The sequence below is a fragment of the Protopterus annectens genome, chromosome 7.part1 (genome assembly GCF_019279795.1).
Source record: "Protopterus annectens isolate FY-2018-M chromosome 7.part1, PAN1.0, whole genome shotgun sequence".
NCBI lineage: Eukaryota > Metazoa > Chordata > Ceratodontiformes > Protopteridae > Protopterus > Protopterus annectens.
In genome coordinates, this window is record NC_056740.1 from 498818399 (window position 1) to 498845806 (window position 27408).

The window sequence follows — 27408 nt, forward strand, 5'->3', positions numbered from 1 at the left end:
AAATGTCGATCATATGGTCTCGGCCATATGGGTTTCGACATTGTGCCATGTCGACCATGTGAGGGGGACCCATATATATATAGATATTTATTTATATATATATATATATATATATATATATATACACACATACATATATATGTATATATATATATATTTACACATATAGATATATATACATATATTTACACATATATATTTACACACACACATACACACACACATATAGCTTTAGATCTCTATACAGATGTATAGATCCATATGTATGTTTATATTTTAAACGTGTGTCTATATATATATATATATATTTTATATATATATATATATATATATATATATATATTTATATATATATATATATATATATTGAATATAAAAAAATGTAATTGAATATATTGGTTTACTAAATATAATCAAAAGACCCAAACATCTTCAAAATGTGTACCAGAAAATTTCCAAATCACAACAACTTCAGTGCGTACAAAAAGAAAACCTGAAAAACAAACACGCACACATTGTAATCTATTTTGTCTTATCTTTCTGGACTCATCCTGTTGGGGGGATCTGCCCTGAACCTGGCCATACTCAAAATTTTGAGTCTCAGAGCTCTGCCACCCTTTACCCGTAAGCCGCTGTTGTTTCACCCTCTCTTCAGAGCTCATTTGCTTTTTTCATGATTGGATTGTAGAAGACAAGTTCTACCCTCGTATATCCTTTGGATAACCAATGAGATCTTTCTGAAACTGGCTTTATTCCGCTACCCTTTTCTAGATAATCATCGGATAGTTTCTCATGTTTGTACAATTTAATGTTGGATTTAGTAGGTTTGTGATGTTTCTTGCATTTCCCACCTTTGCTAATTTTTAGGTTAGTTGATAAATGTGTGTGGAATGTTTTTCAGAGTAATGTGTGGTAACTAGTACCATTTGGAATTTTGGAAGTGTTATTTCTTTTTAGGTAGATAGGCAGTTAAGCTGTTTCTGGTTGATCTTGTGCGTTAATGTGTCTTTTACCCCCAAGACTGACTGTTTTAAGGCTTTGGGGTTTAATAAGTGTCGTGGGAGCATTAACGGCCTCCAGAAGATGACCAAGACAAATGTGTGTACATTTTGGGTGCTGCTCATTTGGAGAATGACTGTGAGGTTGGTGTCACTTTCACTTCTCATGTCATTAATGAGAGTCACACTAAGCTAGTGGTGCCTTCTCAAGACATTTTCTGCTTCTGCCTCCCTGAATAAAAAGTTTGATAAATTGGAAAAGGAGCAGTCTAAGGAAAAAGATGCGAAGACCAGTGAAAAAGTGTTGGAAGGTCACAGATGACCTTCCTTGTCGTCAGAGCAGAAGGTACCCCATCCTTCAGCCTCTTTGTCTCGAAGCCTTTTGAGTCCTTGAGAGCTGACTCTGCTCCATTCTCTTGGAACTTCTTGTATTGGATGCTTCTAATTTCCCAAACCTTACCTGGCCATTTTCTTGCTAAGGATCCCACACCTTTCTGGGCAAACTGCAGTCCCCCTTCTGTGTCCTATCTCTCCCATGGAGTTTTCTTCAAGGCCATCCCCTTCTCCTCTTTGGGTTCAATCTACCCCTTTTGGGATCCGTTCTTTGGATCTGACGTCTAGCAAGAGGTCATCAAAGACGTCAGTGGCTTCTTCTTTTGTCTTGCAAGTCGGTCAGAAGCCTCAAGCTTTTGGATGTAGAGCAGCTTAGGTTCAGTTAGGTATTATCCCATCCTCCTCAGCCTTGAAGTCTGAGGTTTTGGCTCCCACTTTTATTCCTCCCTCTATTTCTTTTATCTCCGAGTTTGTCTGTGCTGACAAGTATGCCTTCCTCTATCAGCGCAGATGGCTTTGATGCTTCAGGTGCCAATACTGCCCTTGCCATTCTCAACTCCAGTGTTTTCAGTGCTGGCACCCTCAGGTCGGGGATAACCTTGTGGATTTTGGAGTTGTCCTTTCCCTTGGGTGCTTTGGCTCTTGACAGTTTGGCTCTAGCCTTGGTGTCTGAGAGGAGTGAGTTGACATCGAGCACTAGTGTTTCGCTCGGATCTGTGGAGGGCTAAGTTCAGTCATCTGGCTTCTGTTTTGCCCTTCATTGTAGAGAGGACCCTCTCCCATTCAGAGATTGGGGGTTTGACATTTTCTTCAGATCTACCCCAGTCTGGCAGGTTCTTTGCTGCAGATGTACGTCAGTTGCCTCCGACAGCCTGCACCCTTGTGTCCCTAGATTCCCCTCCACTGAAAAGCCACCACCCACTTTGCCATCTAAGGAGATGCATGGCAAGAGCAGGTGCACTTGGATTCCACTGAGGACACCAACCTCTGCGAAAGACTGAGGTGTCCCAAATCCCCCAGTGAAGATGCCTTTTTTGGTGATTTGATGAAATTGTTGAGACAGCTTGAGGGTTGGATCACAGAAGCTCTTTCTCCAGAGGAGTTGGTGTTTCTTTAAGCCTTTAGAACAGGATCATCCTCATCCTGGATGGTACCCCCTCTTGGAGACACTTTTTTACACCTGGTGTCTTGGAAGGCTTTAAGATAATCCGACTTGATGGAACCGATCCCTAAGAAACCAGTCAAGACTTTTGCCCTTCTTAAGGACAGACGCCTCTGAAGTAAGGGTCTGACTATGCTTGCCATTGTGACTGTGGTGGCCACTAAAAATAACATCTAAGGAGAATTATTCAGTCCATTTGCTCAACAGGGATTCTCGGCCCTTGGACCATTTGGTTAAAGCGTACCTAGGCTTCAGCCACCTTTGCCCCTCTGTGTGCTGAATTACCTTGCCCACTTGACTAGAGCTTATTGAGATCTTGTAGCTGAAAAAAGCTCATCAAGATTCAACAGCCAATGGAGGCTCAAGAGTTTGGATGCTCTGTTTTCTACCAAGCTGTCCGTATCTAATGTCTCTATGAGGTGGCTGCCCAATGTGTTCAATGGGGTATCCTGCACAGCAGGTACCAGCATTGCTATCTATCATCATGCCCGGATGTGCTTGTGTAATTTTACAGACTGTTTTAAAGCGTCATTTGTTAATGCACCTTTTGAAGGTTTTTCCTTTCTTGCCTGAAAGTCAAGGATATACTTACTTGGAGCAAACAGTATGAAAGAGCACAATCTGCTATCTAAGTTAATTACTCAACCCCTCAGCTGTCCTCCAGGAACCAGAAGGGTGGGCAAAGTCTCTCTCTCTCACAAAGTGAATCAGTCTTTCCAGGAATGCTCTGAATGAAGCCCCCCCCCCCCCCCCCAGTGATGGTGGGTAAACGTGCCAGATGCTGCTGATTGGGGTAGGGGTGGTCTGCAGAACCGGGGCTTTCATGGGGTTTTCTCTGGGAGACACTTTCAGCACCATTGAAGGGTTGCCTTGCTACCTCTTTTCTGAGGCAGTCGAAGGTTTCGTGGCTGTCCACCCAAAAACTTGGGAGTCCATCAGGCACATGGGTGCTGAGAGCTATGTCCAGTGGTTATGTCATTCCCTTTTTGTTCACCCCAAAAGACTCCCAAAGATCCCTTCCAGATGTTCCACCCCACCAGAGGAGGGACAACAGTGGTGAACATTCAAAAACTGCTAGCCAGCCAGCTGAGTCATCAGTGATGTCCTGCCAGACCAGTGAGGATCTAGGGTTGTTTCCAGATTTTTTGGTTCCATAGAAAAACAAGGACCTCACACCCATTCTGGATCTCAGCAAACTGAACAATTTTGTTAAACAGACTGGATTCCAGATGGTTACAGTGCAGGCCATTCGACTTTTTATGAGGAAGGAGGACTGGACATGTGCAGTGGATCTCAAGGATGCCTGTTATAAACATGAAGTTAGAGACGCACTCCAGGAAATTGCTGCACTTTCAGCTGGGGACAGTCATTATCAGTTTCTGGGCTCTGCCCTTTGGTCTCACCACAGTCCTTGGGTGTTTTCCAAATGCATGGCAGTATTGGCAGTCTGGCTTAGTCTGCAGTGGTTCCAGGTTTTCCCTTAGCTAGATGATTTGACTCCTGACTGCTTCCACGAAGGCATACCTCATCAAAGCTTGAGATTTCTTACTCAAGCTGTGTCTATCCTTGGGCATAACAGTTGAATCACAAAAAGTCCAACCTGGAACTAGATTCTGTTAGAAGTTATTGCGCGTTATTTGGATATGGTCACTCAGATGGCCAAGCTGTCATTTTCAGGGCTAAATTCTCTTCGTCTACAACTGTCACAGTTCTGCAGGTTCCCAGGCACATGACAGTTTCTATTTTTCGTGTACCTCTTGTGAGATTCCACATGAGTCTTACAGTGGACTCTTGAAATGCAATGGTCATATCTGAGTCACTGAATGGGCTTTCCAGATGTTCTTCGCGTTTCATTGTTGCAGTCATTACATTTGGGTAATCCTGCTGGCAGGTTGCCCTCAGCCAGCCTGAATTCCAAAGTCTTGGGTCCTGAGTCAGCTGCTGTCGCCCTTCCCTGATGTCAGGTCGTCAGGGGTATAAAGGAAGCAGCCAACACCATTTTCTTCAGTCTTTCTTGCCGCGCAGTGCCCAAAGCAGAAGTAGTTCGCAAGTGCCGGTCGGCCAACTCCAGAGATTTTCGTGTTTGAGCTTCAGATCCGAAGTCTTCAATAAAGCTAAGTACCCCATTGGGGAAACTTATTTCTTGCTCCAGACCGATGTCAGAAAAAGTTAATAATTGTATTTCTTGTGAAAAGCAAATGCCTCATAAGGATTTTCATTCTTACTGTATTCCTTGCCTAGGCCCTGATCACAACGTTACTGGTTGTCGGTTTTGTGCTAGATTTAACCAATGCACTATTAAGCATCGGTATGATTTTGCTTTAAACTTTTTTGGACGCTTGTTTAATTATCCTGAAATGTCGTCTGATAGCCATCCGACTACCGGAGTTTACAAAAAACGCAAAGAAAAGGGTAGAGAAAAACAACCGAGGCCCAAAACCGATGATGAAGCTTTTTCTAAGCCAGTCACCTGTTCTCAGTGAGACGCTTTTGCAGCCCCTGATGCCGGTACTTCAGAGTCGCAGGCCGTTACCGACTCCCAAGTGGAGTCTGCCATACCGTTGGATACTGAAGGTATTTGAGCCTCGGATGTTAATCCCTCAGATGGGTCCGGAGCCGCTGAGCAGGTACCAGCTTCTGAGGGTGTATTCACACCTAAACATCTTTACATTAAAACGACTTCAGCTTCGCTTCAAAGGTAAAGACTAAAGCACCTTCTAAAGCAAGGAAATAAACTCAAGAGCCATGTGGACAGGCCTCTATGCCCAAAAAACAGATGTTCAAAATGGCCGAAGACTTGATTACCTTGATCAGGGGTTCCCTTCCCCCTCCTGGTAAGAGGCCTAGGCAAGACACTGGCTATGAATCTTCAGATCAGGTTTCTATTTCTTCTTATCAGGAATATTCTCTCCCCCCCCCCCCTATGAGGATTCTGATACTGAAGAAATCTATACCTTCAGCATCTCCTCCTGAGGACTATTCCTTTGGGGAAACCTTGCATACCATGAGGGAGCATTTCCACTGGGAGAGCCAAGATTTTTCAGAATCTAAAAAGAGGCCCAGGGATTTTCTTTTACTACCTCAGCACAGGCTTCTAGCCATTCCACCTGTGTTAGACATTGTAGATGTGTTTTCAGAGTCTAGTCTGACCCCTGACTCCTTACCCCCAGCTCCTGTTATGCCTGACAGATATTACAGGGTTCAAAAAAAAAAAACTGCTGCTGACCCAGAAACTATTTCACAGGGTCCAAAGGGAGTTAAGGCTTCCACAGCAAAAAACCCAACCCCCTCTGACGGAGATTCAAGGGCACTGGATAGATGGGGAAAAAAGGTTTACACATCTGCAACTTTGGCTATAAGGGCCTTAAACTGTCAATTTCATATGCTTAAGTATCAGCAACATGTAATGAGATTGCTTAAACAGAAAATGTTAAATTCTGAATGTGCAGAAAACAAGGAAATGCAGGATTTATTGTATGCAGCAGAACAAGTTGGAAACATACTTTGCAATGTGGTTTTGATTCTTTGGAGGCCTCCTGCAGGGCCGCAGTTACAGGTTCTGTAATTAGGAGGCATGCTTGGTTAAAGGAACAAAATCTGCCTGATCATGTTAAAGTTAAATTACTAGATGCACCTTTACAGCATGATACTTTGTTTGGTAGTAAGGCAGAAGAGGTGTTAAAGAAAATGGAGGACAAAACTAAATCTATGCAAACTGTCAAAGATTTTTTACAAGTACAGCCACCTAGGTTTAGTAGACACTGGCCTACAAAAAATTGGTTCTTTCCTGTGTCAGACAGACCTCAAAGGGGCCGATCCCAGGCACAAGGTTCTTATAGGCCCAAGCAATGGGGTGCTTCTACCTCCAAAGCTGGAGAAGATAGATCACAAACATACAGAAAACAGTCCCAATGACTTCCCCCTGCCTGCACCAAGCACTTATGTTCTGGCAGCACCCTTAGGGGGAAAATTAGAGCTTTTTGTTCAAAATTGGCACATCATGACCCAGGACAAGTGGGTTCTAAACATAGTGTCACAATGCTACAAGTTCCATTTCCATACTCTGCCAAAGGCAAACGGCTGGCCAGATCTGCCAAAAAATCAATGGGCAGAGGCACAAAAACAAGTCTCATCCCTCATGGACATGGGGGCCATTCAACAAGTACCAGAGCAAGAGCAGAGACAAGGATTTTACTCAAGACTGTTCTTGGTATCCAGAAAGGACAAGGTCTGGAGGCCGATACTGGACCTATCTATTCTGAACACTTTCCTGGAGATTCCAAAATTCAAAATGTTGACTTTGCAGCAGCTTCTGCCCATGCTGGGCACAAATGCTTGGCTTGTGACTTTAGACCTAAAAGAGGCATACCTGCATGTTCCAATCAGACAATCATGCAGAAGATACCCAAGATTCAAGGCTGGTTCAATGCATTACCAATTCTCTGCACTGCCCTTTGGCTTATCTACTGCGCCCAGGGTCTTTACAAAGTGCCTGGCACTAGTAATTGCATTCTGCAGACAGAGGAATACAAATATATCCTTACTTGGACGACTGTCTCATTCAAGCAGAGAATAAGGACATTATTCTTCAACATCTGGTGTTTGTGAAAAGACTTCTAACGTGCCTAGGGTACACAGTCAACAAAAAGAAATCAAAACTAGTACCCTCACAAGAGATAACATTCCTGGGTGCAAGCTTGAATACAACTGCCCAGATGGCTTATCTCACACCAGGCAAACAAAGGCAACTGACTACCTATTTCAAAATGGTGGCAACAATAGGGCCCAGTTATCTGGGCTTCATGGCATCCTACTAATTCCATATGCAAGACTGCATATGAGGAAACTTCAATGGTACCTAAAAAGTGTTTGGACTCAACATTGCCACAGCCTGGAAACAGTCATTACTCTCATTCCCTGCCTGCAACAGGAGTTTCGATGGTGGGCAAAGGCTTGTCACCAGAACAAGGGACAGCCATTCACATTACCTCCAGCCAGGCAGACACTAACAACGGATGCATCAGACTATGCCTGGGGAGCCCACATGGCAGGAAGATGCATTCAGGACATATGGTCCTCAAACCAAATGCATCTACATATCAATCAAAAATAGATGTTAGCTGTTCATAATGCCCTGACAGCCTTCAAGGACCTACTTCATCCAGGTCAACTACTGATAAAGACAGACAACACCATGGTCATGCGGTATATAAATAAGCAGGGGGCACACATTCTTACCCCCTTTGCAGACTAGCCATGACCTTGTGGGACACGGCTTTAACTTACCAAGTACATCTGCAGGCACAATTCCTGCCAGGAAAGGAAAATACTCTGGCAGGCGAACTAAGCAGAAACCTCATGGATCCCCACGAATGGAAACTGGATCCACAAGTCTTCAGCAGCATGATAACAAGGAAATGGGGATTCCTGTACATAAATCTATTTGCCTCCCCTCTCAGTTTCCAACTAAAAAAAATTCTGCACAACGACTTATCACAGACAAGCATGGAAAGTGGGACACCCTATCTTTCAGGTGGAAAAACCTATCAGTATATGCCTTTCCTCCACTGCCTCTCCTCCCCAAGGTGCTCCTAAAGGTCAGACAGGAGAAGCCAAAGATGATACTGATTGCCCCAGACTGGCCACGCCAGTACTGGTATCCAGTACTAAGAAACTTATCTCTATACCCAGCTTGGACCTTACCTCAAATACCTCGACTACTGTTCCAGCAAAACAATCAGATCATGCACAGCCAACTCAGGACATTAAACTTGGCAGCATGGCAGATAATGTAGTCATACAAAAAACACCTCTCAGTAAAGCTGTGATGGATGTCATTCTGGAAGCCAGTAGGCCTAGTACTAGAAAGACATATGCTGGAAAATGGAAGAGATTCTGTGCCTGGAACCAGGCACAAGGAACTGATACAGTGGTACTAAATATTCCTCAGATTTTGCAATACTTAAATGAGTTGCTGGACAAAGGCCTATCTTTTTCATCAATTAAAATTCATGCCTCTGCCATTTCGGCATATTACAATACAGAGCCACCTCTTTTTTCACACGCTTTATTAAGGCTGTACCTCAGAGGAGCCAAGAATTTAAGGCCCGCAAAGAGACTACCAATACCTGCATGGGACCTCAACTATGTCTTGGAAAAGCTCACCCTGCCTCCTTTTGAGCCAGCTGCTACTGCTGATATGAAGTTTGTATCTTGGAAAACAGCTCTGCTCTTAGCAATTACTTCTGCAAGACGAGTTTCAGAGCTACAGGCGCTCATGGCTGTTGATCCTTTAATCATTTTTCATCCAGACAGGGTCTCCCTGAGGACAAACCCAACATTTATGCCTAAAGTAGTGTCCAGTGTGGCACTTAACCAAGCCTTCCATCTGCCAACCTTTTACCCAAATCCACAGAACAAGAGGGAGAGAATTCTGCATTCTTTGGACGTACACAGACAATTTAGATTCTACTTGGACAGAACCAAAGCTTTCAGGAAGACAGAGCAATTACTAGTGGCATATGCTGCAGGATCACAAGGAAAGCCTATCTCAAAGCAAACTATTTCTAAGTGGTTAGGCCACTGCATTCGTTTCTGCTACTTACACCATGTCAAGCCAGTGCCTAAGGGCATTAGGCCTTATTCCGCCAGAGCTGCAGCCACCTCAGCAGCCTTTTTCAGGGGAGTACCAACCAGAGACACCTTTACAAAGCATTATCATCTGCCACTCTACTCTAAATCCAGGGCAGGCTTTGCTACTGCAGTTCTGCAGGACCTCATAGCCGCTCTTACTGCTGTCTAGTTCCAGCTTCCCAACCATAGCTTTGAGACTCTACCCAAATGTAATGACTGCAACAGTGAAACACGAATAACATAGTACAGTTGTGTACACTTACCATAAATGTAGATGTTCGAGTGTATTCACTGTTGCAGTCCAGGTTACCCACCCGCCTTCCCCCTTTTTTTTTGGATCTTATCTTTCCTTCTCTGATTTATACTACCTATGTGGTGTATTTGCTTTAGATGAAGGTAAAATTTATATTGGTGTATTTCTGAATATATATATATATATATATATATATATATATATATATATATATATATATATATATATATAAACTTTGGCTACCCTTTTTGGGGGCATCTGACATCTGGGGCAAGAAAAACTGAAGAAAATGGTGTCTGCTGCTTCTTTTATACCCCTGACAACCTGACGTCAGGGAAGGGGTGACAGCAGCCGACACAGGACCCATGACTTTGGAATTCAGGCCGGCTGAGGGCAACCTGCCAGCAGGATTACCCAAATGTAATGACTGCAACAGTGAATACACTCGAACATCTACATTTATGGTAAGTGTACACAACTGTACTTTCCTCTGACAAGTGTTTGCCACTGCTACATTCAGTGGTGGTTGGAATCCTCCATGGTCTTGTTGGTGCAGCCATTTTTCTCCCTCCAGACCACAGTTACTGTGAACACTTCTATTCTGGGGTGGGATGGGGGGGGCATTTCAAGGGGAAGACTGTCAAAGGTACCTGGTCAAGGAACGAGGCCAAACTTCACATCATTGCCTTGGAAATCAGGGAAGTCCTCCAAGCATTGCAAGCATTTCGGGACCTCATCCCAATGGGTCGAACATGGAGAAATTTGATCCTATCTCCTGTGTCAAGAGGCCATGAGGGTTTGGCAGCTGGCTGTGTCCACTGAACATTCTTTTGGACAGCCTTAGAAGGAATTTTTTTGTTCCTCATGAGTGGTCTCTGAATCCCAAGGTAAAGGAGAAGATTTCAGCCTCTGGGGCACCCCCTGCTGCAGTCTTTATGCTTCCCTGTCCAGCACAAATTGCAGCAGTGTTTATGCCCTGATCTCTATGAAGGGACAGTCAGCAAGAAGCACTCTTCTGAATGCTTTGCTCCCAAGTGCCTTTCATAATCAAGTTTCCTCAGAAGACAGAGCCTTCCAAGACTGACAGTCAGTCTTCATTGCTCCATTCTGGCCCTGATAAATTTGGTTCTGCTTTCTTTGACCTCAACTTTTTCACCCATCTTGGGTTGCTGGATCCAGTTCTGAATCTGATTTTTCATCCTACAGGATTTTCACTCCCAAACGTCTGCTCCCTCAAGGTGACTGCATGGGTTCTTCATTTCCAGTGATGGCCATGAATCACAAGCTCCCTGAGAGTTCTTCACATGTGTGTTTTCCCCCCATCCCAAAACCCCTCTACCAGGATGGTTTATATTAGTAAATGGAAACAAAATTCTATTTGGGCTTCTGCTAGGGTTTTTATTTATTTATTTATTTATTTTATTTTTATTTATTTATACTTATTTGTGTTTGTTTATATTTATTTTTGTTTGTTTATTTTTATTTATTTATTTGACATTTGTTAACCAGGTTAATCCATCTCTGGGCATATACCCTTTTTCAGCGGAGAGCTGGAGGGAAAAGCCCCAAAAATTAACATTATACAGAATTATACAAAATTATACAAAAATTAGTTTCAGAGCAACAAGCCAAGTAGATGAAATGTTTACAGAGCAGATATAAAAAAATAAATAAGTAGCATTAACAATTGTAGTAAGAGCTTCAAGGACAAATTGAGGAGGCAAGATATTTGAAGTACAGAAGATCTAATTTGAGTAGGGATTTAGTGTTATGGGTATGTTTCATAGTTATAATCCAAGAAAAGAGTACTAAGAAAGGGGTTGCAGTTAACAAGTGAGTAAAGGTAAGCAAAGATGAAGTTGAAGGGGAAAATGTGAATGTTATGTTGTCCCCATCTCGCCTCTGTTCTTGCTGGTTGGCTTTGGAGCCGAACCTCGTCCCCGACTCGACCATATACTTTAGCTCGAGAGCTTTTTACTGGCTCGAGGCTAGCCCCTATCCCAACATTCTTAGCGGTAGTTACCCAGATATCATATGCCCCTTGCAGCGTCGAGATTGCTCATACAGGCTCAGGCTAAGTTCATAGGTTCATAGGTTGGTATTAGGCTATCAGACCTAGGGCCTATACAAGCCTAGCCATAACAATTCCCTGGCAATTTCTTCCCACATTATTTACTTTCCTGGACCCCTGTCTAGCAGGGCGACTGACGTGATCCCTGGGGTGAATTTCCTTTCTCCCATCCAATCGTCAAGGTTCCTCTTGAAGAGGTCCAAAGAGGCACTCTGCTTGACATGTATGGGCAAATCTATTCCAGAGTCTGGGGAGTCTCTGGGTCAGGAACCTATCTCTCCAGCATGTTTTGTTTATTGTGATGACGAGGTTTAGATCCCTGGAGCGTGTAGCTCTGAGGGATTGGGATTTCTTTAAGTGTAGCATGTCCAACAGCTCTGGGTTTGACACGGCCTTGTATGTTAAGCAGAGATCTCCTCTGAGTAGACGATATGCGACAGAGTATAGCTGGAGTTTTTTAAGGCGGTCAGCGTAGGGCATCTGCTTTAGGCCTGTGATTCTTTTAGTGAGGTATTTCTGAGGCCTTTCCAGTTGTTGCAGATGTCTTGAGAGGTACACACCAAATGGGGCGTTGTATTCTATAATGGGTCTAATGAGGGATGAGTACAGTGGGACAATGACCTCCTTTTTTCTGGATGAAAAGCCCTTCGTGATGAGGTGTGCCACATAGAAGGATTTCCTGACTGTTGTGGCGATGTGGTTATCTAAGGTGAGACCACTGTCCACCTGTGTCCCTAAGTCTCTTATCACACTTTGTGTTTAGTGTACTGCCACCTATATGGTAATTCATGGATACATGTTTTTCCCAAAGGGGATAACAATACATTTCTTGGCATTGAGCTTGAGCCCATGGCTCTGGCACCAAGCATCTGTTTCTGTAAGGCCCTTTTGTAGAGTATCCACATCATTTGGGGATTCAATAATGGCTCCCAGTTTGCAGTCATCTGCAAACTTTGTTAGCCAGAGTCCCTTAGTGTTGTCCTGTACTTCAGAGAAGTAGATGCCAAACAAGAGCGGCCCCAGGACTGAACCCTGAGGTACTCCACTTGTCACTTGTCTGGAGCTGGATTTGGAGTCGGCTACTTTTACAGTGTGGGTTCTATCAGTAAGCCATTTAGCAACCCATTGGGTGACATAGGGATTAATGCCCAACTTAGTAAGTTTATCTATGATTCCAGAGTGAGGGATGGTGTCAAAGGCCTTGGCAAGGTCTAGATAAGCTGTGTGGACCAGCTTACCCTTGTCCATGGCTCTGGAGACTGATTCAAAGAAGTCAATCAGGTTCAGGAGACAAGATCGGCCCTTCACAAACCCAAACTGGGTGGGGTCCAGTGTTTGAAGGTTGCCAATGTCTTTGTTTATAAGTTCCATGATAATACGCTCCATGGCCTTGCAGATAAGGCTTGTCAGACTGATGGGACGGTAGTTTCCGGGATCCAAGGTGGATCCCCCCTTGTGGATTGGGATAACTGTAGCTCTGCGCCACTCAGTGGGCACGAAACCTGAGGTAAGGCTATGATTAAACATGACACTTAGGTGAGGAGCCAGTTCATATTGTAGTTCATGTAGTACACAGCCCAGGATGTCATCTGGTCCCATGGATGCTGTATTCTTGGCTTTAGAGAGTGCGTTTTGTACCTGTGTGGCCGTTATTACTGGAATTTGGCAATCTTCCGGTATTGAGATGGGCCATTTAGGGGTGAGAGGGGTGAAGTTGGCACTGAATCGATCTGCCAGGATATTGGCAATATCCTTCGGATCAGTATATTTAATGCCATTCTGTTTTAGCTCAGAGCAGATCTGAGCATTGCCATTTAGATTCTTGACATAGTTATAGAATGCTTTGTGGTTGTCTTTGGAATCTTTGGCAATTTTATTTTCATAACTAGCTTTGGAGGATTTTATGAGGCATCTCAGTTTCTTACTGAGGCAAGTAAGGGAGTTTTTTGCATCCTGGGATTTTCCTCTTTTCTTGAAAAGTTTCTTCCTTTTGTTGTAAAGTTTGTTTACCGCAGGGGACCACCGGATTGGCTTCTTTTTTTTGGATGAGAGCATTTTGGTTCTATTTGGGATGGCACGATTCATGCATGAGTGGATGTGCTCGTACAGTGCCTTAGTGTAGGATTCAGCAGTTGAACTTTCAGCTCCCATCTGCATGGGTGTCATGAAGTTTGTCACTTCTGACTTGAGTAGCATGAAGTTGGCTTTGGAGAAGTTTTTCATGGTGGTTTCTTTACTGGGGGGTGGGGGTGGGATGTGGATGTTAAGGGTGATTAGCTTATGGTCAGACCTGACTAACGAGGGGGTGACCATAGGTATGGAGCATTGATTTCCCATGTTGGTAATGACCAGGTCTAGGATATTGGAGCCCCTGGTGGGACTATGGATTAGTTGATCCAGGGCGTTGGAATTTATGAATTCCAAGAACCGTTGCGCAAAGGTGTTAGGACATGAGTAGTTTTCCCAGTTAATGGCAGGATAGTTAAAATCACCCAGTATTTTAGGGTGTTTGGTTCTATCTTAATATTTTCCAGTATGTTTAGAAAGGTGTATATTTGTAATAATTTTTTTGGATTCAGATAGCTAATTTCTGTTAGTTTAGTGTTAGTGTGTTTCATCTTATGCTAGGGCTTTTCTGACCTTTTCGATGCTGCCTTTTTGTTGTTGTTGCCGTCATCTTCCTTTAGGCCTAACTTGTTCTCTTGAACCCGTTTGACTTGGTGGGTTCCCTTTTCTCAGCCCTGTCTTTGTTTAAGGGCCTTTTCTCTTCATTTCCCTTTCTCTTTCCTTATAGGAGCAGCCGTTTAAGTTAGAGGCTCTCCTGGGTTGGGGGAATTGCCTTTTAACTTAGATCCTAGGTCTTCCCCTTCCCTCCTTTCTATTTTCCTGTTCAAACTTTTTTTTTTTAAGTTCATTTTAGTGTTGTTGCTGCTGTTGGTGTTTCTCTTTGGTACTGTTGTGGTTACTGCTAGCATGTCCAAAGATCCTAAAGAGTCAAAACCTTTGGGTTTTAAAAAGTGTGATTTGTGCTGCCAGAAGATGTCCATTACGGATGGGCACACGAGCTGTGTCTATTGCTTAGGGGCAACCTGCAGGATTCGTGTTCTATGTCATGCTTTTAGTTCTCGGGTCCTGCAGGAGCGAAAAAATAAGGTGATTTTGCAAGGCTTATTAAAGAGCCTCTTTGATGTTTCTACTGAGGGTTCTCAGCCAGTAAAAAACAGGAAAAGTCCCCTAAGCCATCATCTTCGTCGGCTCTGATGTCGGAGCCATCTAAATCTAAGGACAAACCTGCGAGGTTGTCTGATCAGAGTGTCAGTTCCGATAAAGCTCTTTCTCCGGTGGCTCCATCAGTAGTTTCAGAGTCAGTCAGGACTCCCAAGAGAACCAGGCCTCCCTCTCTGGAGCTGGTGCGGTCTGTTCTACAGTCCCTGCTGTTACAATCTGTGGCAGGCAATCATCGGTCTTCCTCTCATTCCTCTTTCGGATCATGATGTGGAGAGGGTGGTGAAGAAGCTTCCTAAGACACAGGTATTAGCCAAGTTATTATTGAGCCCAGCCCACAAGGAATTGGCGATGACAGCCCAACCCGCACAGTTATCGATTTCCTTCTTCGACTCCTTTGAAGTCGGAGTGCATGGAAGTCGTCGTGGTGCAACCGTTGGCTCCAATTACCACTGGTCTATCTGTTCCAACTACTGCCCCAATCTCTTCGTTGTCTCAGTCTGTCGAGGGATCTGGGGGCCGATGCTCTCTCGTGGCAGTGGACCCTTGTCCGACCTCGCTCTTCCTCTCAGGGCTTCAGCACAGGTGAGCTCGGCTCCTACACCTGTCTCGGAGCCATCGCCTCTGTTTGGCGGAGATCTCCGGGCTCTTTGGAATCTGGGACTCTTTCGGGCTGGGACCGCAGTGCCTTCGAGGTGATGAGCATGCTGTCCTCTGAAACCGGTCTACCCCCTGCTCCATTGGCTTCTGCTCTTTCGGTGCCCGAGTCTGCTTCCAGTCCTCCACCCCCCCCTCAAGTGTAGGGAACCCATGCTCCAGGATGCCCCATTGGGTGAACCCACCTCATCTGAAACCTCCCCTGAGCACCCCTTGGAGGAAGTCCCTCTGAAGAGAAAATGCAAGGGGAAGCATTTGGACTCCCCTTGAGTCTCTCACTTTAGACACAGACTTGGAGGACTCAGAGGGATCCCCATGGTCGCCCTCTGAGGAGTTCTCTTTTTCAGACATCCTGGAAATCCCTTGCCCCTTCTGAGGACGAGTCTGTCTACCTGGATGCATTTGGTTCCCGACCCTCCACCTCTTGGGTGTCTCTGCCTTTCGACCCTCTTCTGGCCTTAGTGAGTCGGAAGGCATGGAGCTCCCCAGAGACTATGGAACCAGTTCTGAGGAGGCCCAATAAATTCATTACAGCTCCAGAGGATAGGTCCTTTCTATCTAAGGGTTTGCCTGTTGATGCTATGGTGTTGGAGGTAGCCACCAAGAAAGAATTAATGGAGACGACTTCTGTCCATCCGCCAAACAGTCTCACATATGATGGACCGGTATGGGAAGCGTATGTTTGCTTCAGTGGCCTTTACTCTCAGGTCGCTGAATTGGTCCCACTTTACATGCCTTCAAAGGGATCTCCTAAAGGAGCTAGGAGATACCCTACAGGATACTACAGCTGAAGGAGCTGCGAGCAAGGCAGCTTCACAGCTTGTGACCTTGACATCTGTAGTTAACTTCTCCATGTGGCTGATCTCTTACTCAGCAGATGAAGCAAGTAGGGCAGCAGGCACAGGAGTTGCTTTGCGTAGACACTCCTGGATGCGCCTTTGTCAATTTGCGGAGCCCTTGAAGTCCTCCTTTACCAACACTCCCTTTGACGGCTCATCTCTGTTCGGGCCTCAGGTAAGAGACTCTTACCAGGTGTGAACGGGATGGCAAAACTCTCTCTGCCATGGGAGTATGTTTTTCTGCTCCCTCTAGACCTTACCCCAAGGGTCAGAAGAGCGGGAAGATGTGGTACAGAAAATCCCAGGGAGTTTCGCCTGACACACGTGGAGATTTTTCCCCCAGGGGGATAAGAACACTACACTACATATGATCTTAGCCAAAAGGCCGAGAAGCGATGCGGCAGACACCGATCCCACGGCAGGCAGGGTCCGCAGAATCAGGCTGACAGATACCTTCTCTGGCAGGCCTTTCCAGTGCTCCTGAAAGGACGCCCGACTGTCTGCCTCTGGAGGCAGTCAGGGGCAGATTATCCCAGTACCCAAACGTCTGGCAAACTATCACAGAAGGTACATGGGTACTGTTGATAATATCCAGGGGTTACAAAAGTCCTTTTTCCCCAACCACCTCCTACAACAAGTCAGCACTCAATCCCAGATGTTCCATCCAGTCCTTGGGATCAAGCAAACCTAGAAGTTCAATGGTTGCTAGAAAAAAGAGCCATCCAAGAAATCCCTGCAGACCAAATCGAATCCAGCACTTACTCAAGGTTCTTTTTAGTTCTGAAAAAGATGGGACTGGAGGCCCATTTTGGATCTCAGCAAACTCAACAATTCTGTCAAGAAAACAAAGTCCCGGATGGGAACACTGCAGTCCATTCTTCCCTTTTTGGGTCAGGACAATTGGATGTGCTCCATCGATCTCCAGGATGCGTACTACCATATAAAAATGGACAGGAGGTCCAGGAGGTACTTGCGCTTCCGGATGGGAGCCAGTCATTTCCAGTTCAGAGCTCTGTCCTTTGATCTCACCACAGCCCCCAGGGTGTTCACCAAATGTATGGCGGTAGTCATGGCTCATCTGAGGCGTCTAGGATTCTGGGTGTTTCCATATCTAAACAACAGGCTCCTCACTGCCACCAACAAGCATCAACTGATCGAGTCACGGGACTCCACTATTCACACCTGTACACAACTAGGCATCACCATAATTATAGGTGCAGATTTAGACGCAAGAGTCATGATAGCAAAACTGCCTCAGGAAAGAGTGTTAACCATTCGTCGCCAAGTTTTATTCCTCATGAAAAGAAAGAGAATCCAGGCAAGATTCATCCTCAAGGTCTTGGTTTTGATGGCTGTAGCGATTTACCTTGGTCCCTATGGTGCACTTCCACATGAGAATTCTGCAGTGGCTTCTGTTGGCTCACTGGTCATTCCAGGATCTACCAATGTCACATCAGATTTGGATCACGGAGTCATGCAAGAAGAATTTAGCATGGTGGCTTCACTCCACTCTCATCAATGGGCAGCCCATTTCTAACCCCCCAACTCATAGCCACAGTGACCACGGACGCTTCCCAGATTGGGGGATGGGGGGGCATTACCTGGGACAGACTGTTCAAGGGACTTGGCAATAGCACAAGTACCACTTGCATATCAATGTCCTAGAGATGAGAGCAGTGCTTCTGGTGTTGCAAGCACTTCGACTCTCTACCTACGGGGACTATAGCAATTCAGACAGACAATATGTCAGTAGTATGGTACATCAACAAACTGGGCAGAACCAGGTCTTATCCCTTATGCCAAGAGGCTCAATGAGTATGACAATGGGCAATGTCTTCCCAACGCTTTCTGGATGCAATGCACATTCCGAGGAAATCCAGTGTGATAGTGGACAAGCTCAGCAGGGCTATTCTGATGCCTCACGAGTGGTCCCTGAAACACGAAGTTGCAGAGCTGATTTTTCGCAAATGGGGCCAGCCATGCTGCAATCTTTTTGCCACTCCCCTCAATAACAAATACAGCAGTCACTTTGCCCTAGTTCCACCACCGGGACCGTCACCCATGGATGCACTGGTTCACGATTGGCCCCCGGGACTGCTTTATGCCTTCCCACCATTCCCCCGATCTCCAGGGTTCTTCAGAAAGCACAGTCGTTGGGTTGCAAGTTAATCCCCATTGCTTCTTACTGGCCTCAACAGATTTGGTTTCCATTCCTCTGGCCTCATCTGCAAGGGGAGCCTTGGATACTGGGCCCAGTCCAGATCTCCTGATGCATTAGTCGGGTGCTCTCCACCCTTCCGTTCATACCCTCAAGCTGACTGCTTGGTTTCTCCACTTCTGGTCTTAGCCAGGCTCCGAGATGTTTCCTCGGCCATTCAACACATTTTGATTTCATCCCATAAACCCACTACAAGAAAACTTTATGCTAGTAAATGGAAGAGGTTCTCTTGTTGTGCAAAAAAGAACGACACTGATCCTTTTACTGCCCCCCATTTCTAAGATTCTGGGTTTCCTTGCTGAAACATTTGAACATAGAGCAGCGGCAGCTACTATCAGAGTTCAGCTAGCTGCCATTTCTAATTTTCATATAGGAGAAATGGGATCTAACATCATGTCCCACAGGCTAGGTAAAGCATTTTTAAGAGGTACTACCCTCTTAAGATCTCCAATAAGAGAACCTCTCCCCCCTGGGATTTAAATCTAGTTTTAGTGACTCTCATCCCCCCCCCTTTGAACCATCTGCTTCTTGTCCATTGAAATGTTTGACATGGAAGACCTTTTTCTTAACTGCCATTACTTCAGCTAGGAGGGTTTCAGAGTTGCAGGCTTTATCTATTTGTCCCGCATACTTGATTTTCCACAAAGATAGTTTCTCTCAGAACCAATCTCTCTTTCTTACCCAAGGTGTGTTCAGAGCACAATTTCGTTCAGTCCATAGAGCTTCCTGTATTCTTCCCTAATTATGGCAACAAGGCAGAGTATAAGCTCCATCAATTGGACGTTCATAGACAGTTACGTTTTTATTTACACATGACTAAGGATTTCAGAAAATTTGACCAATTGTTTAAACAAGAAAGGTTGTCCAGTCTCGAAAGTGGCTTTCGGACACTGTTATCCATGTCTATGCTTTGCAGAACAAAGAACTTCCAGGAAAAATTAAAGGACACTCAACTAGGGCCTTGGCTACTTCTATTGCTTTTCAAGCCAAACTGCCTTTAGATTCAATCTGCGCGGCAGCCACATGGGCTAATCCTCATACCTTTATCTCTCATTACAAAGTAGATGTGGCCTCCCAGAACAGGGCATCCTTTGGTTCCACGGTCCTGAAGAGTCTTTTCCTGTGAGCCACCCAAGATATAGGTGCTGGGGAAACTGTCCCAACCAGCAAGAACGGAGGCGAGATTGGGGACAACATAACATAAAGAAGTTATGTACTCACTATAATGTTCAATGTTTGTTGTCCTTCATCTCGCCTTCCTTCTTGTGTCCCACCCTGCTTCCCCCTTCTGGAGGATCGAGAGGAGTTCTTCCCTTTTGTTTGGCTACAGTGGCTGAGTTTCCTTTTGCTTACCATTTGGTTAGACCCAGTCTTTCCTTCCTTTCTCTTTGCTGATGATCACACACTCATATACAGGTCTTTTTCTCATAAGTAAGTTTAGTAAAATTTGGACCTATTTAGTCTGGTGGGTTATCTTAAACGAGATCTGGGTAACTACTGCTAGGCATGTTGGGATAGGAGCTAGCCTTGAACCAGTAAAAAGCTCTCAAGCTATAGTATACGGCCGAGTTGGAGCCGAGGATAGTCTCCAAAGCCAACCAGCAAGAAGGAAGGCAGGATGAAGGACAACAGCCATGGAACGTTCTGGTGAGTACGTAACTTCTTTTTATGTGAACAGGCAAAAGAAAATAAGGAGTTGGTCAAGTATAAGGAGAAAGGGAGAGAAAAAATGGAGAGAGAAGTTAAAGGAAAAGGAAGCAACTAGTGTTAGGTAAGTGTGGCAGAGCTGATCCCTTTTCAGCACCTTTAGATGACATTCTAGACTTCTGGCGGACATTTTTCATTCTGGTCTTAGTTATTCGACTGTTAAGGGACAACTAGCTGCCCTTTCTAACTTCCATGTTGGCAGGGAAAACACCCCTGTGGCTGCTGTCAAGTTTCTAAGGACTTGTTGAAGGGCACCTATTTGCTACGTCTACTTGTCAGGGACTCTGTGCTTCCACGGGACCTTCGTCTACCACAAGTCCTCCCTTTGAACCTTCAGCTATGGTATCCTTAAAACTGTTGTCATGGAAACCTCTTCTTGGTGGCAGGCACATCAGCCAGAAGGGATTTGGAACTATACAAGCATCATCTTTTGTACTTTGTGCTTAATTTTTCATAAAGCCACCTTAAAGACAAACCTATCCTTTCTGCCCAAGGTTGCTTCTGAATCAGATTTAATCCAGCCCATTCAATTGCTGGATTTCTCCCCAAATTTCACTATCAAAGGATAACATTTGCTGCATTGTTTGGATGTTCATAGACTACTTGACAGAACAGTATGTGTCAGAAAATCTGACTAACTGTTGGGTTCTTTTTCTAAGGAAAGACTTGACAAGCCTGTTTCCTAAGTGGCCCTATCCAAATGCCTTTCTGATTCTGTTTCCTTTGCATACTCCTTGTAAGGAATTCCTTTGTCAAGAAAACCTAAAGGTCATTCCACAAGGGCGGTGGCTATCTAAACTGCCTTTTTCTGGCAGGCTTCTACTGAAATTTCTGCTGCTGCTACCTGGTCTTATACTGATACTTTTGTCTCCCATTACAAAGTGGATGTACCGTCTAGATGTAGAGCTTCTTTTGGTACCACCATCTTGTGGAATGTTCTTTCCTAGGGGCCTCCCTGGGTTTTTTTTACTGGCTGGGCTTCTGTCTCACAGGTTGAGACTGGATGGATAAGACAACATCGGATACAAATTTATGTACTTACCATAATGATCGATCGGAGTCATCCATAAGTCTCTCAACCTCCCTCCCTCCAAACTGTCAACTCTTATGAGTGTTCCCAATTGGCCTAGATGGTCAATCCTCAAAGCCTGCACAGGAGGCTCTATTTATGTGGTCCTCTCTCCCTTGTGTCCCTTTTCTCCATACTAATTCATGGGGATCAGGATTTTTTCCAGGAGCAACTCAGTCTGATAAAAGAAGCAACACTGGGGGCTTATGGGAAATGGAGGGAGAGCTCTGAGTCTGAAGGTTCATAGGTAGTTACTAGGCTATTGGCCCTAGGGCCTATATAAGCCTAGCTAAAAAATGTACCCTGGCTTTCGCCACCCAAGAAAATTACTTTCCTGTGCCCCTGTCGAGCAGAGCCACAAATGTGATCCCTGGGGTGAATTTCCCATTTCTCATCCAATCATCAAGATTTTTCTTGAAGAGTGCTAATGAGGAGCTCTGTTTGACATAGGTAGTCTGTTCCAGAGTATGGGAAGTCTCTGGGGCAGGAATCTATCCCTCCAGCATGTTCTGTTTATTGTGGTGACAAGGTTTAGGTCCCTAGAGCGTGTAGCTCGGAAGGATTGGGATTTCTTTAAGTGGAGCATGTCCAACAGCTCTGGGTTTGACATAGCTTTGTATGTTAAAAAAATGAAAAAATGAACTGCAGAACTGCTGGCAAAAAAAACAAGTAAACCAGAAGCCAAAAATTTAGCGCTTTCATCCACTGTTTAATACGTGAACTTCCTCAGAAACATTTTCAAGTGATTTCCAGTTCCTTGAATAACTTACTAAACAGGAAATGACATCATGACCATCAAACTGAAAAAATAAACAAATGTGATTTTCTACAAACATGAAGTATTATCATAATAATAACAAATAAAAAAATATATATATACATATATATATATATATATATATATATATATACAAATGAATGTATATACACATATATACACTTACATATGTATAAATGCAAAAATACAGTCATAAAAATGCAATGTAAATTCATGCTGTGTGAATAGCATAATAATCAACTTGAACATATGAGATGCATATCCAAGGACCTCTCCCACGTAGACACAACAATCACATGCATGCACACACACACACACACACGCACACACGTCTCCTTGCATTCTAAGACATTGTTTAAATCTCCTCCAAATTCACTAGTGTTGATTTTTTCCAAAACTGAAAATTGAAATTACTTAAAATCTCTACATGTTAAAGAATGTTTGGCCAAAGAATTAAACTGATCTTTGTTTATTATAGCCAAATAGTGCTCATAGATTCTTCTATTTAGAAGCCTTTTAGTTTTTTCTATGTAATAATGTTCACATGAAACACAATTGGCGATGTAAACAACATAATCGGAATTACAATTGTAATAACTCTTAGACCAAATGGTGTAATTAAGAGATTTTATGAATACACTAGTACTTTTACTGATAAATCTACACTGCCTACAGTTATTGCATGCATAAGTACCCCTCTTAATACTGGCTGCTCTTGTCTTTAACATGTAGAGATTTTAAGTAATTTCAATTTTCAGTTTTGAAAATAATCAACACTAGTGAATTTGGAGGAGATTTAAACAATGTCTTAGAATGCAAGGAGACATTGTGGCAACTTTTGTTGGGGGCTGATAGGTTGCCTGGCCTCAATGATTATATTAATTTAAAATGTTTTTTTGAAATATAGATAGGTGTTTGAGACCATATGCATGTGATCCATGTGTGTTTTGTGTGAGTTGTACATGTGTGCACACATACATGTTCATATCACTCTGATTTCCTTCAGAGACATGATATGATTTACATTATTCATATATATATATACCTATTTTTTTGTTTTATACATATATTACATTTTATATATATTATATTATATACATTTCGGTGTGTGTACTTGTGTGTATATATCATCATTATTTTTATATTGCCATATATTTTTTATGATATTTACATATATATTTTTTTACATGTGTATTTTATATTTTCATAGTGACTGTTTAGTTCTATGTTTGTGTGTGTGTGTGTGTGTGTGTGTGTGTGTGTGTGTGTGTGTGTGTGTGTGTGTGTGTGTGTGTGTGTGTGTGTGTGTGTGTGTGTGGGGGGGGGTACATGTCTATATGTCCATACGTGTGTGTGTGCATGCATGTGATTGTTGTGTCTACGTGGGAGAGGTCCTTGGATATGCATCTCATATGTTCAAGTTGATTATTATGCTATTCACACTGCATGAATTTACATTGCATTTTTATGACTGTATTTTTGCATTTATACATATGTATGTGTATATGTGTATATACATTCATTTGTATATCTATATATATATATATATATATATATATATATTTTATTTGTTATTATTATGATGATACTTCATGTTTGTAGAAAATCACATTTGTTTATTTTTTCAGTTTGATGGTCATGATGTCATTTCCTGTTTAGTAAGTTATTCAAGGAACTGGAAATCACTTGAAAATGTTTCTGTGGAAGTTCACGTATTAAACAGTGGATGAAAGCGCTAAATTTTTGGCTTCTGGTTTACTTGGTTTTTTTGCCAGCAGTTCTGCAGTTCATTTTTTCGTTTTGTTTGGTTGTCAGTAAGCTTTGTATGTTAGGCAGAGATCGCCTCTGAGTAGGCGATATGCGATGGAGTAAAGCTGTAGTTTTTTGAGACGGTCTGCGTAGGGCATCTGTCTGAGGCCAGTAATCCTCTTTGTGAGGTATTTCTGTGGTCTTTCCAGTTGTTGTAGATGTCTTGTGAGGTACATACCAAAACGGGCGTTGTACTCTATAATGTATCTAATGAGTGATGAGTAGAGGGGGAACAATGACCTCTTTTTGTCTGGATGAGAATCCTTTTGTGATGAGATGAGCCACGTAGAAGAATTTCCTGACCACTGTGGCGATGTGATTATCAGAGGAGAGACTACTGTCCACCTGTGTCCCAAGGTCTTATCGCATTTTCGGCATTAAGTAGACTACCAGCTATGTGGTAGTTCATGGGTACAGAGTTTTTACCAAAGGTGATGACAATACACTTTTTGGCATTGAGCTTCAGGCCATGGCTTTGACACCAGGTATCTGTCTCAGTGAGGCCCTTTTGTAGTTTGTCCACATCGTTAGGAGTTTTGATTATGGCTCCTAGTTTGCAGTCATCTGCAAACTTTGTTAGCCAAAGACCTTCTGTGTTAGCCTGCACTTCAGAGAAGTAGATACCAAACAGGAGAGGACCCAGGACTGAACTCTGTGATACTCCACTTGTCACTGGTCTGAAGTCGGATTTTAATCTGCTACTTTCACAGTGTGGGTTCTGTCCGTGAGCCAGTTGGCAACACATCTTGTGACATCGGGATTTATACCCTAGTGAGCTTATCTAGAATTCCAGAGTGGGGGATGGTGTCGAAAGCTTTGGCGAGATCTAGATAAGCTGTGTGAACCATTTTACCCTCATCTGTGGCTTTGGTGACTGCTTCAAATAAGTCAATCAGGTTTAGGAGACATGATCTGCCTTTTACAAATCCAAACTGGGTAGGGTCCAGAGTTTGGAGATTACCAATGTCTTTGTTTATGAGTTCCACAATGATACGTTCCACGGCCTTGCAGACCAGGCTCGTCAGGCTAATCGGGCGGTAGTTCCCGGGGTCTGTCGTGGCTCCCCCTTTGTGGAGTGGGATAACCATCGGGGTGCGCCATTCAGTGGGTACAAAGCCTGAGGTGAGGCTATGATTGAACATTGTCCTTGGGTAGGGTGCCAGTTCATTCTGTAGTTCATGTAGAACGCAGCCTGGGATATTGTCAGGTCCCATGGATGCTGTGTTCTTGGCTTTGGAGAGTGTTTTTTTTACCTGTGCAGCCGTGATTATAGGAACTTTGCATTCTTCCGGTATAGAGATGGGCCCTCTAGGGGCTGAGAGGGGGGTAAAGTTAGCACTGAACCTATCTGCTAGGATGTTGGCAATATCAGTTGGTTCTGTATATTTAGTGCCATTGTGCTGTAACTCAGAGCAGATCTGAGTGTTCCCATTGAGATTCTTGACATAGCTATAGAATGCTTTGTGGTTGTCTTTAGAGTCAGTGGTAATTTTGTTTTCGTAACTAGCTTTGGAGGATTTTATGAGGGATATCAGCTTCTTATTGAGGTTGACCAGGGAGTTCCTCCAGTCATGGGATTTTACTCTTTTTTGCAACAGTTTCTTTCTTCTGTTGTAGAGTTTGTTTATGGCAGAGGATCACCAGATTGGCTTGCTTTTTTTGGAAGATAACATCTTGGTTCTATTAGGGATAGCATGATCCATGCACTCGTGTAAGTGCTTATAAAGTGCATTTGTGTAGGATTCAGCAGTCATAACTCTATTGTCTGTCTGCATGGGTGTCATGAAGTTTGCCACTTCTGTCTTAAGAAGTATGAAGTTGGCTTTGGAGAAGTTTTTTACGATGGTTTCCCTAATTGGGGGTGGGGGTGGGATGTGGATGTCTAGGCTGATTAGCTTGTGGTCGGATCTGACCAACGAGGAATTGACCTCTGGTGTGGAACACTGGTTCCCCATGTTGGCAATGACCAGGTCTAGGATATTTCTGCCCCTGGTGGGGATGTGAATACGTTGATCCAAGGCATTAGAATTTATGAATTGTAGAAAACGTTGAGCAAAAGAGTTGGTACATGAGTAGTTTTCCCAGTTAATGGTGCGGTAGTTGAAATCACCCATTATTAGGGTGTTGGGTTGTACCCTAATACTTTCCAGTGTATCAAGAAATGAGGAGTGGGAATCCTGGGGCATGCTGGGGGTCTGTAGCAAGCTACAATTTGGATTGCGGTCTTGCCCAGAGTTAGTTGCACTTGGATAATCTCGGATGCATTATGCTGTGCAGCTAGCCTGGAGGTGTGGATATCCTTAATGAATATGGACACGCCCCCGCCTTTAGTGCTTCGTTCTGGGTTAGGTGGCCGAAAGGTGTGGTATGAATTGTAGCCTGGTAATGCATGGGGTGCTCTCTGGAGCTTTGAACCAGGTCTCTGTCACTGCACAGATGTCAATGTTCTCCATTTTAAGGAGTGCCTTGAGTGAGTGCATTTTGAGGTTTAGACTTCTAGCGTGGAGTAGCATTACCCTCAGATTTTGCTTGCTTGTACCTGTTACGGTGGTAAATTTGTCATTTGAACCTTGCCTAAAAAAAGGCACTATAGGGGTGGCAAGAGCCTTAGCCAGTATCCGGAATTCTAAGGGCGACAGGTGCAGGCCATCTCTGGCAAAGCATCATGGTCTGTCGATCATGTTGTCCCAGGCAGACAAATACTGGATCCCCTTAGAATGACACCAGAAGCTTAGCCAATTGTTGGAAGTCAATCATTTTGTCCTTGTACTGTGGTATCATTCTATGGCTGGCTTTGGATTTAAATCTGATCTGATATCCCCAGCAGGTTTAAATGAATGGTTACAGACAATGCAGCTCTGTCATTATGGTAAGTATATAACTTTAGTTTTTTGCAAGGGAGCAAGCTGCCTTGACATTCTCAATATGGAAAGCTGCACCCCCTACTAATTATATATGCTAACTCAGAGATTGCACAAGATGGGAAAAAAAGGGCATATTCCTCAACCTCACGAATTGTAAGATCTCACACAGCTGTCGACCATCCTCTTAGTTGAAAAAAATTTGTCGACTAAGCAGATGTTGACCATAGGTTCAAAGGTTGATACTAGGCTATCTGCCCTAGGGCATTTATAAGCGTAGCCAGAGTGTATTTGGCTTTCGCCACCCTTTTAGATTAGTTGACTGTGCCTCTGTATAGTAGGTCACAGAAGATGGCCCTTTTAAGGTTAGTTTACTGTGCCTCTGTCTAGTAGGGACACAGAAGAGATCCCAGGGGTAAACCTACGATCTCCCATCCACTCGTCAAGATTTCTCTTGAAGAGGGTCATTGTGGGGCTCTGCCTAACATAGATTGGGATTTTGTTCCAGAGTGAGGGGGACCCTCTGGGATATGAATCTGTCCCTCCAGCATGTCCTATTTATTTCTTTGCTGAGGTTTTTTAAGTCCCTGGAGCGTGGAGCATATCCATTAATTCTAGTTTGGACATGGCTTTATACGTCAGGCACAGATCGCCTCTGAGTAGGTGGTAAGCAACTGAGTAGAGCTGGAGTTTCCTTAGCCTAACTGCCTAGGGCATCTGTTTGAGTCCATTGATCCTCTTGGTGAGGTACTTTTTGGGGTCTTTGCAGTTGCTGCAGGTGTCGGGTAAGGTACA

General features: G+C 43.9%; 1 protein-coding gene across 1 annotated transcript in view; it reads left to right on the forward strand.

Annotated features, from left to right (window-relative positions):
- The window catches only part of LOC122807606 (TRAF interacting protein), a 676961-nt gene that overhangs the window by 277778 nt on the left and 371775 nt on the right, over positions 1–27408 (forward strand). The window lies entirely within an intron of this gene.